Below are 19143 nucleotides of genomic sequence, written 5' to 3'. Positions count from 1 at the left end.
GAGTGCAGAAAAGAGCAACGAAGTTGATTAGGGGGCTGGAAACTAAGACATATGAAGAATGGTTGCAGGAACTGAATATGTCTAGTCTAGTGAAAAGAAGGACTAGGGGAGATATGATAGCAATGTTCCAGTATTTGAAGGGATGTCACAAAGAAGGGGGGGCAAAATATTTACCAAAGCACCAGAAGGCAAGACAAGAATCAATGGAAATTAATCAAAAAGAGAAGCAACCTAGAAATAAGGAGAAATTTCCTAACCATTCCACTGGTTGATTGTGAGAACAATCAACCAATGGAATGCCTTGCCTTCAGAAGTTGTGGGTGCCCCATCACTGGGCATTTTCAAGAAGAGACTGGACAGTCACTTGTCTCAAATGGTATAGACTCTCCTACCCATGCAGGGAGTTGTACTAGATGACCTCCGGGGTCTCTTCCAGCTCTGTTATTCTATGTTATACTGAGCCACAGCACTGTATGAAATCTGCAGCTTTAGAAATGTGCCAGTGCATATCAGCTATCACCTCACAAAAGCCAAAGACAGTTAAATTTGTACGTGGCTTTTACACACAACAGGATCCTGTCATGGAAGTGTAATGTTCCTAGAGCTTAGTAACTCTACCAATCATGTTGATGAAATACCGAATTGGGAGACCAACAAATCTCACATGCAAACCAGTGAAGCAACTATGAAAGAAAATGAAGGTCTTGTGAATTTCTTGGAAGTATCTGAGCCAATTGGATGAAAAAAAAAATGTCATGGACTCGATGAAGAGGCTAAGGAAGGGGATGCTTTTAAAACTTGCTATCACTGACAACAGTGCTTCTCTAAATGTTTCAAAAGAATCAGGCGAACACAAAAAATGTTGTCACCACTATCTGGAAATTGATTTAGATAATGAGAATCAGAATGACGCAATCAAGGCAGAATTTAAAAGATCTGAAAAATAATATGGTAAATAATGATGTCACATAGTCTTAATTTTCTGGGATATTTTCCTGTTGACAGAAAATAATAGGCTGTCAAATTTCAACACTTGTACCCAAAGGTGCAAAAGTGCAAAAACTTCAGCTGCTATATTCTGTTCCCAACAGAACTCAGTAAACTGATGCGTAATATTGCATCCTGTAAAATATATGTCAGCTGATTTCAGCAAAAATCTTTTCGGTAGAACAAGGGTCCCCAACCCCCGGTCCATGGACCGACACTGGGCTGTGACATGACAGAAACTGGGCCGCACAAACAAGCAACTCATCCATGAGATAAAGGCAGTACATGAAACCACGCCCCCTCCAGTCTGCAGATAAACCTCTCTCCACGGAACCAATCTCTGGTGCCCAAAAGGTTGAGGACCTCTGCTTTAGAAAAACCATTACCACAGATAGATCTTAGGTTTAAAGTGAAAAGACCCTACTAATGTTAAATTTTGGTGATTACTAGTGCAAGCTGAAATTTTACCACAGACACTGATTAAGCCAGTGGTTCTCAACCTGTGGGTCAGGACCCCATTTGGGGTCGAACGACCATTTCACGGGGGTCGTCAAACAACGCAGTCCGCCATTTTTTCCCCCTTTTCCTTAGCTGTGCTACTCCCTTTTATTCTATTGGCTTTTGAAAGCCAATAGAATAGACTCTCTTGAATAGAGTCTAATTCTATTGGCTTTCAAAAGCCAATAGGAATTGTCCAGGCTGTCTCTGCCCTGCTGAGCCCGCCAAAAGTCCCATTCTGCAAATGGTGTTGCACCAGTTGAGTAGTCCTCGACTTATGACCGGTTGAGTAGTCCTCGACTTACGACCAGTTGGGGGTCGCGGCATTAAAAAGGTTGAGAACCACTGGATTAAGCAGATTTCCTTAGGAAAATAATCTGCACTAACTTAAAGTATCTGTTGAGTTGAATTTGACTTGGAGTAATTGCATGGACTTGCTTACATAGTCTCTTTGACATGAAATAGAAGTCACTGCTTCTCTTTGATATATTTTTTTTTTACTTTCTAGTTTAGCAAACAGTTTTAGAATTTCCAAGAAGTCTCCCTTCCAAATACTAAGAATGGCAGACTTTGCTTAGCTTTCTAGATAATCTAAAGCAGTGTTTCTCAACATCAGTGACTTTACAGGGGTTCTCAACCTTGGCAACTTTAAGACTGGCTGAGGAATTCTGGGAGTTGAAGTCCACAAGTCTTAAAGTTGCCAAGGTTGAAAACCCCTGCTTTAAGATGTGTGGATTCAACTCCCAGCATTCCTTAGCCGGCCAAAATTGTTAGGGAATGCTGGGAATTGAAATCCACAAATCTTAAAGGTTGCTGAGATTGAGAAACACTGATTTAAAGCCACATATCTGCTACGTTCTATCTGCAGGGGGGAACGATAATGTTGATTTAATTTGCCTCCTGCTCTGAAATGTCTTGGACAAGCTTGGATTTAACTATTATGAGAATTGTAATCCAAAACATCAGGTTGCCTACCTCAGTTGTAAAATATCTTTTTTTATTGAAAAGTTTTATAAAAATTACAGTATACACCCCCAAACCCACCCACCCTAACCCCCCCTCTCCCTCCCCCACTTCCCAGAGCTGAGTACAGGGTTCCAAATATAATAATCAAACTCTAACTAACATTAACCAACTATATAAATAACCAAGTCCATAATGTGCTTTAACTCCCCTTTAACATAGGTATAAACAAATTAAAAATAAACATAATAATATAATCAAGTCGATATTATTAAACAATACAGTATCCAAATTGTTAACAATACTAATACTAAAAATAATAATAAAACTAATAAAAATTCTACTATAATAAACTATTAATAATAATAATACTCTAAAATTTACTCATAAACTAGATGGAACTTTTTTGTCCCATATTTATTCTGAATATAATCTATCCATCTTCTCCAGATCGAAATGTATCTTTCTTGTAAATGATCCTTCAAGTAAGCAGAAATTTTCGCCATTTCTGCTAAATTTGACACTTTAAACATCCATTCTTCTATAGTAGGCAAACAATCCTTCTTCCAATATTGCCCTACCAATAACCTTGCAGCTGTTAAATATCTTGAGAGTGATAAAATGTTTGAAAACATTTTAAAGAAATACCAGGTAAAGAAAATTGTCATTTCCCCCCATTTTTCTCTTAATTTGATTGGAAAATTGGAAATTCTTTCAATTTCTTCATTTTCTTTTGGGGAAACTTTTGCTCTCTAGCTTCTTCAACATGTTCTGATTCTAATAATATGCAAAGCCCACTTCTATTGATCCTCCCGAACCAAAGATCAATTCTCTTCTTGGCTGCAGGCAGTCTCTTTGATTTATGAAAGACTGTGCAAAAAAGGGGCTTATTGTTGTTCAAAGTAGAGATACATTTCCCAATATATAGATATATATATTATCTATAGATGGGCAGATAATTACTGAGGTTATACAATTAATGCTCAATATATTGCAAGAGATAGGATGTAGAGTTATTTTCATTATATTAAACAATATGTAAATTGAGCTTAGTAGCAAAATCTCCACTGTATTATTATTTGTAATTGAGAAAAGAAAAAGAAAACAAAATATACATAAATTTTTAAATGGAGGCTTACTTTTAATAGGTTGGTTTTGCCTTTGGGATTTTGTATGCCAAGATCTTAGAAAGGATTGCACGTTCTAGGCACGAATGAGGGGGAATTTAGCAAAATGATCAACAATTAATTCAGGAGTGAAGTAATTATCAGAGGAAGTACACCAAAGGCAATGTACAATTATTTACGGAACGTGGTGACAGCTAAAGGACAAAAGCATCAGTGTATTCAGATCGGTAATGAAGGTGTAGTGGCATAAACATTTATTTCAAATTAGCTTTCAGATACAATCCTTCTTTAAAGTAGGCGGTTGCATTACATTACCGACCTATTTATATGGTGTTTCAGATAAACCATCACAGTTAAATTGGTGTAATTTAACTCATGGTCATTCTGAAGGTAGGATAAAGTAGCCTTTAATTTAACCACCACACTTAACAGTCTTTTAGACCACGAGATATAAGAATATGTAGCCTACAGCACTCTTGTGGGTGGAGATGAGCTTTTTTTTTTTTTTTAACTGTTCTATACTTATTTAGGGAGATTATATTACCATTTTCATCTTTCCCCACTTAAATGCCAGAATGTTACTGCTGTTGGTGTCAGCAGGGTTTAAGTGGGGTAAATAAGGACTATAAAAGCAATCGCTGGGCCCTTTAAGATCCTGTGGACACAAGTCACTCACTTCTTCCCGGATATTTCTGGGAATGGCAGTTTGCAGGAGAGTGAGAAGTTCTGTTAAAATCTCCATTGCATCCCATCTGCTAGAAAAAACACAATTCCAAGGATTCCTCATACAGAGGGATGTTTGTAATAAACACTCATAAACACACACAGAGAAACACATTCAACTACATACACAGAAATTATACATACACACACGTGCACATCCTATACACACACATTACAGTTAATTACAGTCCATTGAGAAATACATTGTATACACACAAATATAAAGATGCATACAAACACACACAAGTATACATCCACCCACACCCACCCACATATACAGGTAGTCCTCAACTTATGACCACAATTGAGCCCAAAACTTTGGTTGCTAAGTGAGATATGTAAGTGAGTTTTGCTCCATTTTACAACCTTTCTTGCCACAGTTGTAAAGTGAATCACTGCACTTGTTAAGTTAGTAACAGAGTTGTTTAGTGAATCTGGATCCCCCGTTGATTTTGCTTGTTGGAAGGTTGCAAAAGGGGATCAAATGACCCCAGGACTCTGCAACCGTCATAAGTGTAAGTCAGTTGTGAAGCATCTGAATTCTGATCACATGGCTATAATGGTTGTAAGGGTGAAAAATAGTCAGAAGTCACTTTTTTCAGAGATGTTGTAATTTCAAATGGTCATTAAATGAACTATTATATGTTGAGGACTACCTGTATATGTACACATATATACCCATATACATATATTGTAGTATACAAATACAACACATACATATGCACATAAACAATACACATACAAAGACATATGCATATAATGTACATACTCATAAATCACATGTACACACCTACATACATATACATACATATAGATATAGCCTTTAATTTGCTAAAAATAATGCAGTGAACACAATTCAATAAAATTTGTTGGCAGTCAGTTGTACTGAAAGCAACTGAATAAATCAGCTGGGAATAATTAAGCATCACTGATTTCATCATAAAAATGTAACTATCTACAACAAGAGTTCAGTGAATCTAAGGTTACACTCTTTTCTTGGGGATAAGTTACACTGAATATCTGGTTGGCATGCTTTATTGTAGATTCGAAACAAGTATTCAATGCAACTTTTTTCCAAAAAGAATATAGTATCCCACATTAGATAAGATAGTAAAGTCCTAGAATGAAACAAATGATTTTATTTTTGTGCACAGAATCTGAAATCCATATAGTTTAATTTCACCTTTCTTAGATATTTTTCACTTATATTTAGTTTCTAATTTATGTAACTCATACACATGTTCACTCTTATTTTCACATTAAAATGTGTTTTTTAGAAAAGGGAACAAAAAGCTTCATTTTTAGATTATGTTGAGCAATAGGGGTTTTTAAATACAAGTTTAAAGTTACTTTCTCCAAATAGTCATTTCTATTTTTTTTTAAAAAAGGAGAAAAATATTTTTCTCCCTCTCTTTGGCTGGATAGTAAAGTGGTTACAGCACTGCCTTTGAATGGGGAGACATGGCTTCAATTGTTAAGCTGGGTGATGTCTGAGCTGGTGTGACTCTCCTAGTTCATATTTGAGGTGGGCAGGTGAAGCATTAGGGGGTCTTTGCCCAACAACCCCTACTCTTAAGGTGGGTGCCAGCTAGAATTTGAACTTTGGTTTTCCGCCTCAAAGACAGCACTCTAACCACTATATTATCCAGCCAACACACACACACACACACACACACACACACACACACACACACACTATACATACACACTATTAGATGGATTTGTAACTGGCTGACAAACTGTATTCAACTAGTAGTCCCTAATGATACTACGTCTACATGGAGGGATATAAGCAGTGGGATACCAAAAGGTTCTGTCTTAGGTCCAGTATTCTTCAATATCTTCATACATGACTTAGATGAGGAAATAGAAGGGGAACTTATCAAATTTGCAGATGATACTAAGCTGGCAGGAACAGCCAACATCCTAGATGATAGGCTCAAGATCCAGATGGATCTTGACGGTCTTGAACACTGGGCTCTATTTAACAAAATGAAATTCAATGTAGAGAAAAGTAAAATCTTACACTTAGGCAAGAAAAACCAAAAGTACACACATAGATTGGGTGAAACCAGGCTTAATAGCAGTAACTGTGAGAGGGATCTTGGAGTCTTAGTGGACAATCAATTAAATATGAGTCAACAGTGTGCAGCAGTAGCCAAAAAAGCCAATGCAATCCTAAATTGTATTAACAGGGATTCAATCAAGATCACATGAGGTACCACTCTATAAAGCCTTAGTAAGACCACACCTAGAATACTACAACCAGTTTTGGTCTCCACACTATAAAAAAAAAGATGTTGAGATTCTAGAAAAAGTGCAGAGAAGAGCAACAAAAATGATTAGGGGACTGGAGGCTAAAACACATGAAGAACAGTTACAGGAACTGGATACGGCTAGTCTAGTGAAGAGAAGGACCAGAGGAGACGTGAAATCAGTGTTCCAATATTTGAGGGGCTGTCACAGAGAGGAGGGGATCAACTTATTTTCCAAAGCATCTGAAGGCCAGACAAGGAATAATCGACGGAAAGTGATCAAGGAGAGATTCACCCTAGAAATAAGGAGAAATTTTCTGACAGTGAGAACAGTCAACCAATGGAACAATTTGCCTTCAGATGTTGTGAGAGCTTCATCACTGGAAGCTTTCAAGAAGAGACTGGACTGCCATCTGTCAGAAATGGTGTAGGGTTTCCTGCTTGGGCGAAGGATTGGACTAGATCAGGGCTTTTCAACCTTTTCACAGATTGTACCACTTTTAGGATATGACAATATTTGTGTACCACCAGTGCTTAGCCAGGTGTCAAAAACTTGATGAGTAAAAAAAAAAAAAAGGGGGGGGGGATTTTGGGTTTTACTGATTAGATTCGTTTGTTGTTATAGAAATGGCTAATTTATGGAAAAGTAAAAAGTTTAGGTTCAATGTTAATGCTTCCTTCTACTGCAACAGAGGAAGTCGGAAGTCAGTGCCTTTTCTTTTCTTTTTCCCTTCCCCCCCTCACTTCCCCCCTTCTTCCTCCCCCCTATTTGCTTTTGTATTTTTGTATTTTATTCTATAATCTAATAAAATGTTACAAACCATTAAAAAAAGGAAAAAAGTATTGGTTTTAATTTCTTCAGTGGCGGTTCCTTTGCTGAATCACTTTTCCTTTGCACTGACAAATGTATGATGAATTTGTATATATTTATTAATATGCACCACTACCTTGGTGGTCAGGTGGCTGGTTGCTCCTTCTTCCCCTCTCCTTCTCCTCTCTCTTTTTCTTCCCTGCCTGCTGGGTTCTCCTTCCACAGCTTCTTTTCCCCTGTTCTTCTTCCTTCCTGCCTGTTGGGCTCTCCTTCCCCAGCTTCTTCTCCATCCCCTTCTCATTCCCTGTTGTCTTTTTTTCCTTCTCCCATCAAAACCACCTCCTTTTATATCCTTTCCTCTTCAGTGCACCTCCAGCTGATTCTGCTCCTCAAGGCTATACTTCTCCATCTCTCTTTCTCCATCCCCTTCTCTTTCTTCCCGTTGTCTTTTTTTTCCTTTCCCTTTCCCACCAAAATCTCCTTTTATAACCTCTCCTTTCTCCCACCCCATCTCCTTTTCAGTGCACCTCCAGCTACGTGTTGCTTCTGGAAACGCCAATCAGCTGGAGCCCGGGCTGATCCTGGGGCTTCTGAAGAGCCCTGACAGCCCTGCAGCTCCAGCTGTCTCTCCCTCAGGCTTGTCTGGTGCTGCTGCCACTTCAGCTCATTCCCCTCCCCCACTACACTTGTCTAGGATGGTTGCGTACTACCTGCCAGGTGCCAAAGTACCACCTGGACTAGATGACCTACAAGGTCCCTTCCAACTCGGTTATTCCATTCTATTTTATTCTATATACATACACATCTGTGATGAGTTATAAAGCTAAAAATTCGACTCTTGGGTATGTCCATAATAAAACCAATAAATACCGATCACCAAGAGGAAAGTAGAAAAAAATTATTTAATGAGCCGAGCTTTCGTTGGGACCACCCAACATCGTCAGGGCTTTAAAAGTAGTCACTGGGAAGGAGCCTTTATATGATGTTAGCAGCCTGTATCCGGCTTCTAGAATGTGTTATTGGACCCAGCTGATCGTGCCGTGACTCAGATACACCACCTACGTCAATGCATGATGTTTTCCCATGTCTTTTCCGTATTTTACTGTAAGTATTCTCCTCGTTAACTTCAGGGTTAGAGGGAGTTTTTTCCCCTTTGCTTGCAGATGGTAATTGTCCCCCTCCCCCCTCGTCCTCCTGTGTATGGCACCATACTCTGGAGGAGGTGCAGTTCTTCCTTAATCCCACCATATGCCTTGACCCTACTGTCAAGTTCCTCCATCCCTTGTAATCATGACCGGGGTGTGCTGCCTCCTTTTTGCAATGCATTCCCCAAATTAGTTATTGGTCGTCAGGAGCGAGGAAGCTCCCTGGCGGACAGGAATGAACAGGAGACTGGCCGGTTGCATATTGGTCATCAACGCACTGCCACTTGTGTAATAAAGAAATACTTAGGTGGACATGGTGAGGGGGCCGTGGGGTTGGATAATCAGATGGGGGTGGCGTCTGTGGATAGGGGAATGCATTGCAAAAAGGAGGCAGCACACCCCGGTCATGATTACAAGGGATGGAGGAACTTGACAGTAGGGTCAAGGCATATGGTGGGATTAAGGAAGAACTGCACCTCCTCCAGAGTATGGTGCCATACACAGGAGGACGAGGGGGGAGGGGGACAATCACCATCAGCAAGCAAAGGGGAAAAAACTCCCTCTAACCCTGGAGTTAACGAGGAGAATACTTACAGTAAAATACGGAGGAGACATGGGAAAACATCATGCATTGACGTAGGTGGTGTATCTGAGTCACGGCACGATCAGCTGGGTCCAATAACACGTTCTAGAAGCCGGATACAGGCTGCTAACATCGTATAAAGGCTCCTTCCCAGTGACTACTTTTAAAGCCCTGACGATGTTGGGTGGTCCCAACAAAAGCTCGGCTCATTAAATAATTTTTTACTACTTTCCTCTTGGTGATCGGTATTTGTTGGTTTTATTATACACATCTGTGTATCTCTCTCTCTCTTTCTCTCTCTCTCTCTCTCTCTCACACACACACACACGCACAGAGAGAGAGAGAGAGAGGGAGAGGGAGAGAGAGAAAGTCATGTGAAAAAGAAAGTACACCCTCTTTGAGTTTTATGGCTTTATGTATCACAATACAGTAAAAATCATCTGATCCTTAACATTCTTAAAAGTAGGTAAATACAACTTCAGATGAACAACAACATATGACTATTATACCATGTCATCATTTATTTTCCAAAGGGAAAGCCAAAATGAAGAAGCCATGTGTGAAAAACTAAGTACACCCTTAGGATGGGATTTCTGTTGTTGAGCTAGGTGATCACATGGGCACCTCGCTTAATGAATGCAATAACTTACCACCATAATTCCAGGCTCAATTCTAGTTGTAAGTCAAGGACTATCTATATTGTTTGTATCTGTAGCTAGAAATTTGGGGTGTGCTTTTTTTTCCTCACATTTTTCTTTTGCTATTTTATGTGCATCTATATTACATTCTTATCCATCAGACTAATAACAATACAGAACTCATTAGCAAATTCCTTCATTTCTTCCTTCCAGTGTTACTGTGAAGTAGTGTATTTTAACTCATTAGAGTTTTTTCTTTTACTGGAGACAGAACAGTAATTCCTCTCAGCTGGAATAAGACCAATATTGACGTTTGAGTAGTAAAGTCTATGCATGCCATTTGCCTCATGAATCGTGTATTTAAATACATCAATAAAAAACAACTACAGATATATGTAAAGATGTAGAATTGCAATGAGTCAATTTGTGTAATGCTCATGGAATATAATAGAAAATGCCCTGCTTTGACTTGAAAAAGGAACACAAGTAATTATAAGGAAGCTTTTGGTGCTCTCTGAGATTGGTTATTTGCTTTCATTACCTGACTAAGTAACATTATCAGAACTAGTGAATGTGAGGTTTGCTCCCTATTTATTTATATAGCAATGTTGATGGGGGTGTGGTTTTCTCCTTAGTAGTTCCTTGATTAGAGCATTGTTTTCTGCTTGATTGTTTGTCTGATGTTACTCCCTGATTATTTTGGTATGGGTTCTGGTCTTTTTGTTTTCTTCTTAGCTTTTCTTACAGTATCTTTTGAATGATGTGTAAATGTAGTATCTATTGATTGCTAATTTTACTGAATGCCAAGCTTCTAGCAATTCCCTAGTTTTTTGGGATTTAGCTTGGTCTAGGACAGCCATGCTGGCTCAGGAATTCTGGGAGTTGAAGTCCACAAGTCATAAAAGAGCCAAGGTTGCCTACCCCTGGTCTAGGATTTAGCTTGGTCACAGTTTCCCAGTTGAAATCCCATCTTCTCTAGCAACACTGGCAGAGCAAGCTACTGTATATATAACAGGGAGCAAGCCCCATACTTACTAGCACTGATGAAGCTACCTAGTCAGTTAATAAAATGCCTGAAAGCAAAAAACCAAGCTCAGAGAGCACCAAGGGCTATACATTTCAAAACTGAGCTGCATATGTTCTCTCCTATTGGAGTAATTATTATGATGAAAACCAGTGGTTTTTCCAAGAATTGTTTGCCTGGAGCTTCAAGACGCTACACTGAAAGTATCTCATTTTCATTAGTCATTAATATAGATATTTAAATAATGCCCCTCAGAAAGTTCCCTGGATCTCTGCATGAAATACATCATCTTGAGAGCACTGCTGTCCAATAGCTAAACAATCTAGATATCCAGCCCTAGATTTAGTCAGTCCAGTAACTGCTCATACATAATTTAATTTTATTCATAATTTTATCATTACTTGTACTCTGTATTTTTAAAAATAATTCACTGCTCTGGTGATTTTTATATTTTGATATACATTTTATCTGCTGTTTCTTTAAATTTTTATCCACTAAAGCTGCATTTTGTTACACCATAAGAAAGAATAATTAAGACAGATACTTAAATAAGTAGTCTGGGTTCTGTGATAGAAGAGAGGCAAAAGTGATCAGGAGTGAACAAATGTGGCAAACTGAATGAAAGAGGAATGCAACACAAGGGAAATATGCAGGTAATAAGAAGGATTGGAGAATCAATGACTCTAGATCATGGGTGTCAAAGTCGATCGCATCACATGATGTATCATGACTTATTGTGACATTTTTTTGCCTTTGCAGAGCCTGGGTGGGCGTGGCCTGCATGTGACATATCCAGCCTGCAGGCCGCTAGTTTGACACCCCTGCTCTAGATGTTATTGGATCACAACTCCTATGATTCTACTAGCCTTCCTATTTGGAACAAATAGTAATTGGAATCAAGCAACTTCTGAAGAGCTTCAAGTAATAAAGAAAAAAAATCCAGAATATATGTTTTTCATTTCTATCATATACAATATGCATTTATTTCAACAGAAACAAAAAACTTGAAGGACCCTTTTTTCAGTCCAAATGTTATCATCTAGTAAAAACCACATGTATCTACTATCAGTTCCTTAGTGCTGTGCTTTAGCTATATCAAACAACTGTTATACCACTGTAACAATTATCATTTCATCCAGCCCTGGATCATTGATGAGAAAGCAGAAGTTTGATACTTAACTTAGAATTCCATAAGGAACTAGTGATGTGATCTGAAATGTATTGGGCCTCAAATAAGGAGAACATCTAAAATTTTGAAACTTGTTTGTTGTTTGACATGTCAGCTGATTGCTTGTACAACATACATCCAATTCAATACAAACCTGTTCTTCTTACCTGAGGTCTAAAACCACTTCCAGATGATGCAGTATTTCTCATGATTTTTAAAATAAGTAATAGAGATTGATATTCTTCTCCTGATTTTTCTGAGCCTTCCACTCTCTGGTGGAACAGTGTAAAATATATATTTGGTTGCTCCCCATGGATTCTAACTTTCAATTTTTTTTTTTACATTCTTTAAACTTCCTTGAGAAATTCTTGCTTCAGCTTTACATATGTTTTTTCTTAGAGGCCTCTTAAGAATATTCTCCTAAGTGTGAGGGAGTGTTTATTGTGCTATCATGTTGATTTATCTCTTCATTGTGTTATCATTTTTGGCACAGCATGACTTCATATACCTAAGCATTAGAAATCTCTTGGTACGGTTACAATTTAACCTCTCAAAGTCAATGCAGACTAGAAACTCCAGCTATTTCCAAACACTGGAAGCAATTAGCTGAAGACCATAATGGAAAAATTCAAGACTCAGGGAGAATTCCTCAGGGACAATAAAGGCCTTGCCTTCTAACCCTAAGTTAAATGTATCATTTTGATCCAATGCCTGTTAGTAATGAGTACCTGGATTTGAAGTTAAGATGCAGAATATGTTTATGAATTAGGGGCATCTTGCCAAGAAATCTCAATGGAGCAACTAGCTCTGATGTTAGCTTTTCAGTAGATAGTTTGTGCAACAAAGCTAAGTGTGTAATACAGTCTGCAATCTAGTGAAACTGAATGATTAAGACTGAAAATAATTCAATTCCATTGCATTAGCGTGGGAATGAATGAGTTATAACTAGACAACTGAAAAGAAAATAGCGGGCTTCCTTTTTTCTTTTAACTAAGTAATTATCCACTTAATATTAAACTTCTGTTTGATCAGTTGCAAACTATGCAGGACTTACTTTATTAATTGTCACATGATTCATTCAACAATTCCCTATTCTGTGTACCTTTCTTTCTAAACAAACCTGTAGACACATAAATCATATTTGCTAGCATACACTATTATGAATGTTTTCTGAATACCATTATGTTCAGATATAAAAACTGTCCAATTTGATGGAAATCACACTTCTGCCAGTACCAATGTCACATATGGAGGCATGTGTAGAAAGCAGCTTCCCATATTGGATGGTTACAACTGTAGTCATCAATGTGTACTTTTAAAATCCTATGAAAGACAGAGGAACTGAGATGATGTACCTACGAATTAAACTGTTGCTAATAGTTGTACTCATAAACAAAGCATCCTCAGATAAACTTGGATATTCTTGGATAAGTATAAGATAGCAGTGCTGCAGCTGTCAAAAAAAAAACACAATGTGGTTCAGGGCTACATCAACCGAGGGATAGTATCAAGATCACATGAAGTGTTAGTATCATTTTATTCTGCATTGGTAAAACCACACTTGGAATATTGCATCCACTTTTGGTCACCATGATATAAAAAAGATGTTGAGACTCTAGAACATAGGTGTCAAACTCGATCGCGTCACCTAACATATTATGACTTATCATGACTTTTTTGCCTTTGTAAAGCTGGGGTGGGTGTGGCCTGCATGTGACGCATCCAGCCCGCAGGCTGCCAGTTTGAGTCCAGAGAAGAGCAAAAAAGATGATGATTAGGGGACTGGAGGCTAAAACATAAAGAAAGGCTGCAGGAATTCAGTATGTCTAATTTAATGAAAAGAAGGACTAGGGGTGATATGATAGCAGTCTTCCAGTATTTGAGGGGCTGTCACAGAGAAGAGGAGTCTGACCTATTCTCCAAAGCAACTGAGGGCCAGACTAGAAGTAACAGATGGAAACTTATCAAGGAGAAATTTCCTGACTGAAAACAATCACTGGATCAGTTGGGTACCCCAACACTGATGGTTTTAAAGAAGAGATTGGACAGCTATTTGTCCAGAAAGATATAGGGTCTCCTTCTTGAGCAGGGGGTTGGACTAGAAGATCTTCAAGGTCCCATCCAACTCCATTTTTCTGCTGTTGGGATGAAAACCTAAGGTGAGGAAGCTATGTGCTAGCACCCTTTAGTATACAAGTTTAGGAATAATTTTCAATAGAATATGGGCAATGCAGAGACCATCACACAATGATTCTTAAAACCTCACTTCAGGGAACCAGGGGCATCATAGATTGTTACTGATGATACTGTATAGAGGAATTGGATTTCAATCCTAAAGATCTCAGCCAATGTTTTAAAACTGGGGATACTTAAGAAAGGACTTTTGCAATTTCAGAATGCTGAATGAGAAATAACCCAGTTGAAAGATCTCCCCCTGGAAACATATATTTTTTTAATAGGCAGGCTAGAATTAATTACAGCTAAAAGTACAGTGTTACGATTGGAACATCACAATTCCTAGAAGCAGTGTGTTTTGTTCCAGCACTCATGAATGTAACAAATGCATTCATGCATGATCCCTGGGGCATTAAAATCTTGTTCAAAGTTGAGGGAGGAAGAAGAAAAATGCATTCCACCATTAGAAATTTCTCTTTTGTTTTCTGCAACTCATGGTAATTTCGGAAAGGAATGCAGAACTGAACTGAGTTTGGAGCATTTCAAAGATTTCATGCTGAAAACATCCATTCCAGCTCCGTTTGCTAAACTCTTAACATGCTACCACGCCTGAGTTCAGCAGGAACGTTTCCCTAAGCCCCTGTAGAAGAAATTTATGTTTGTTCAAAGCAATGTTATAGGCCACAAATGTGTGCACTCCACATGTCTTTGTAATCACATAATGACTCATTTCCTTAATCTCTCATTTCCTATAGCCTCCTTACAAGCATCTCATAAACGGAGCTCCATCACTGCTCTCCTGGCTAGAGTTGGGCAGAATTGCGCCAGCTCCTGCTTCTGGTTGGCTGGCTGAGATTTTTTTCTCCCTATACCCCCCCCACCTCAATGTTCCTTCCATTAGGCATTGTCTTCTGCTATAGTGACACCTACTGATGAAGTAAGAATGCATTAACTACAGGATCCCCTGGCACCAAATCTGGCCAGCATCTACTTTCTGACCTCAACCAGATGTTCCTGCTTTGGAGCAAATTAAGTTCACACCCCACAGAGCAGAGCTTCACACACTTTTGACATAAAGATGTTCATGGCCAGCGAACAAGAACAGAATGGCTTTGGTGTTAATTGATTCAGGGAACTCAAAAAATCTGGCTTTACCTTTGTCTCTACAATTTGTCTGCAATCAAGCCTTTGGATTGGCCTGCTAATTTAAAGATATGAATGTACCATTGTATTATGAGCCTCCATCTCAGAGCTGAGTGTTATGTAAAAGAGTAAGAAATGTAGGATTCCTGCATTCCATATCCGTCTACAATAATGTATGTGATGTTCAGCCCGCTTTTCAGTTTTAGCCTCAGTGAAGTTTACTTTGCTCAGCTGATGACCTTGGCAATTTAGCCTTCAAGTTAAATATTTTTTAAAAGGAATTATCTCATCCCTCAATGGCTGGGGAGTGGAACTGAGTAAGACACCGCTGTAATAACAACACACATCAGAAGACAGTTCTACCAGCATTTACATGGAGAAAGGTCTGAAGAACTACAGCTAGCCAAGCACTTGCTCAGTGACTTATAAAATAATTCCCTGAGGTGATAGGGGCTGTGAGTTTGGCCAGAAAGGTTTAGACTGAATTTTAGACCAAGCAAGTTTCACAAAACCATAACCCTTTTGCAAGTTCAGTCTCAACAATATGGTAGAATTTCACTCTGAAATAAAGCCCAGAGTTTTAAGCAAGCCTTTGGTGCTATTTAATATATCAACAGTCGATATAAGATTTAGTAGATCAAGTTTCACAGGTTAACATTAAATCAATTTCTAGGTTGGGGGGGGGGGGTTATCCACAAAATGCTCTTTAGTAGGTGCCTTCAGTCTCAGTGGGCCCCTGAAGGTAACTGCCACAGGCCAGAACTCTCTGTATTAATGCTATGTGCTTAAAGCCAGAGTACCCCAGAATTATACAGTAGGAGCCTCTATAAGAGCTTCTATAACTTGGGTGTCAAACGTGACATATCATGACGTATCACAATGTTTTTTGGCTTTGCAGAACCATGGTGGGCGTGGCCTGTACATGACGCATCCGGCCTGTGGGCCGCCAGTTTGACACCCCTGCTCTATAACATATTCCTACAACATCCTGCTTCCTAGACATCACTGAGTAAAGTCATTGCATTGACTTAATTCATGCCACTGAGTCTACTAACAGAAACCCTCAACTTATCGCCCCTATTTCTCCTTTATATTTAAATTATAATTTAATTAATTAACCTGTAGTATACCACTAAACATAACACATTTAAAATGTAAAACCATCCACAATGGAAATAAAGAACTAGAAATTTTTTTTTGTTGCAAAGTAACAGAATAGAATTAAAGTATTGTTTTATAACATAACTGATTCTCTTTTTAACGGATCTCCCAAGCATCAGGATTTGATCCTTTCTCCCCCCCCTTCAAACTTGACAGTTGTTTCTTTTCTAAATAGTTTTCTCAGCTGATCTTTCTCATTGCTTATTTACTCTGATTTCATCCACCAGTCCATCACAGTTTTTTTTTTTTTTTTTTGTCAAATGTTCCTTCAGAGTAACATTAGTTGTAGGGTATGTGGATGTACATGGGGTGAAATGTTAATTGGCTGCTCCTAGGTAAAGCAGGCTTTGCTAAGGACCTGAGAATATGGGAACCACTCTTCTAGGGATTAATGCATGAACTTGCCTCTCTTTCTCTTTTTAACTGCAGCACTCTTTATGAATTCTGTAGTCCAATGCAGACATTTGCCTTCTAGCCACCAAGAACCTACCCATTGACCTTAATAAATGAACACCAGACAGAACTGGTATTCAGATCACTTAGACACAGTCTACTTCCTGATAGTGACAGGCACTCTATTTTTATTTCTGTCATGCTAAATATAAATCTAGCTAGCTAGAGGGTCCCAAGGCATCTCTCTTATCATTAAGGTGACCAACCGTCCTCCTTTAGGGAGGACAGTCCTCCTTTTGTAAGTTCTGTCCTCCCTCAAAAAGTGTCCTCCTACATGTCCTCCTTTTCGATATTTGTAGACTAATCTGCAGGGCTTTTTTTCTTCTCATAGAATGCTCAGAACGGCATTCTGGCACCTTTTTTAATTTTTTTTTTCAACTTTTGCATGAGCTGTGCTACTCCCACTATTGGCTTTCAAAAGCCAATAGGAATTGCTGCTGAGTGCGCCAAAACACCCGGCTGGCAAACTTTGCACATGCAAGTTGTCTGTATTATTGTTGCAATGAATAAAATGTTTCTTTTATTTACGATATTTTTTTCTTCAATTTATTTGTGTCCTCCTTTTCATTGTAAAAAAGTTGGTCACCTTATTATCATTGAGGTAGATGGATTAACAAGTTGCAAATCTGGGACAACCTGTGCTTCTGCTCTCTAAATCACAAGACCAGATACACAAAATGGGAATCTTTATCATCCCATGATTCTGCTGACTCATTTCTGTGAGGGTGCCTACTGGTGACAACAGGCAAGATAGAAGCAATTATATATTCAGATGAACCATTCTGAAAGTCAGAAGAATTCATTATTGCTTGATACACACACACAAAAAAACAGCCTCTCTCTGAGATGCAGTGTGTGTGTATGTATGTGCACAACAATGTTGGCCTTTTGAAAGGCCATGAAAACAGAAGATCTGGCTTTCCCCCCAGGAACAGACCAGGATGTTAGATGAGCCCAGCATAGGTATGGTTTATGGGATACATTTGGTGTTTTACTTATTGTATTATGATTATTGTAATTCTGCTTTCATGCACAGTTTTTAGTTGATTGTTGTTAGCTGCCCATAGTTCATATGTAAGATGGGCAACCAAATTCATTTTCCAAACAAATGTTTATTTTATTTACTACTGAGAAACTAAAGCCTTGGATCATCTCTTATAATGCTAAGCATACATTTACAACCAATGTTTAGTAGATTTGGCCGCTCTGTAAAATTTGCTCAAAATATCTTTTGCAATTTATGGTAACCAAACAGCCCTCTGGATGCTGGGGGTCTTGATACAAAAACAATGTCCTCATCTTCTAATATTATAATGAGGAGGAGGAGGACTGGATTCTGTGAAAGGAAAATTTAAAAAGTGGACCTAATTCTGAAGGCAGAAATCTGGGGAAAATGGATGTGAGATGCATTAGCAGCTTATTACAGGTATGATGATACATAGGAAATCTCTTGACCTGATGCTATCCAGGTCTACTGGATAAATTTCCATTATCCCTAACAACATGACTAGAAATAACTTGCCTGATTTATTCCTAAACAGGAGGAAAATCCCTGGCCTTTTCTGTTGGCTTTATATTGTTGTCTTCACTGTTGTTTGATTCAGCAAGTATTTACTTTATGTGCTTTTATTTGGGCCTCAAACTCTTGAATACGATCAAGGAGGGTTCAAATAAACTGTGTTAATTTATTAAAAAGAAATAAACTCAGCAGGCCTGTAAAAAGAAAAGTACAATGTGCAGGACAGCAAAGTTAGTTTGGGTCAAGTTGACTCAGATGACAGAATCACTACAGCACTGAATGATGAAATGTCTTTTGCAAAAAGTTTACCACAGCACACTGGCATAGCATTGCAATGATGGTTCTTGACCCAAGTTTCTTTTGGGACACACAGAAGGCAATAAATGTAAATACACTGGTGATTCAGGAATGCAGGCAAAGGATACAATTTAAGTGTACTAAACAGGGCCGGTTGGCTTAGTAAGATACACAACCATTTATTCATTTCTTACATTTTTATTTAATCTGCTGTTCCTGCAAGAAGGTTAAAATGAAATAGATTCATGGCCCATCCATTGGTCATGGTGGAATGACATTTTTCCATCTCATACTTCTATGATATGGTTTGATTTGACATGGTAACCAAATAATGAAGCATGCCCAGATTAGAATGCAATCAGCAATAGCCTAGTCTGTTTATGATGTTAGCTCTTGAACAGCAGGGAGCCATAAGCAATTGCATAACAGGAGCCAAAATTAGGAAGCCAGGAGGACAAAACCAGGCACCCCAA

This window comes from Crotalus tigris, unplaced genomic scaffold (assembly GCF_016545835.1).
Source record: "Crotalus tigris isolate CLP2741 ecotype Arizona unplaced genomic scaffold, ASM1654583v1 scf7180000023829.5930981, whole genome shotgun sequence".
In the NCBI taxonomy this organism is placed as follows: Eukaryota; Metazoa; Chordata; class Lepidosauria; order Squamata; family Viperidae; genus Crotalus; species Crotalus tigris.
The sequence above is the reverse complement of the archived record's forward strand: the minus strand, read 5'-3'. Positions refer to the sequence as shown.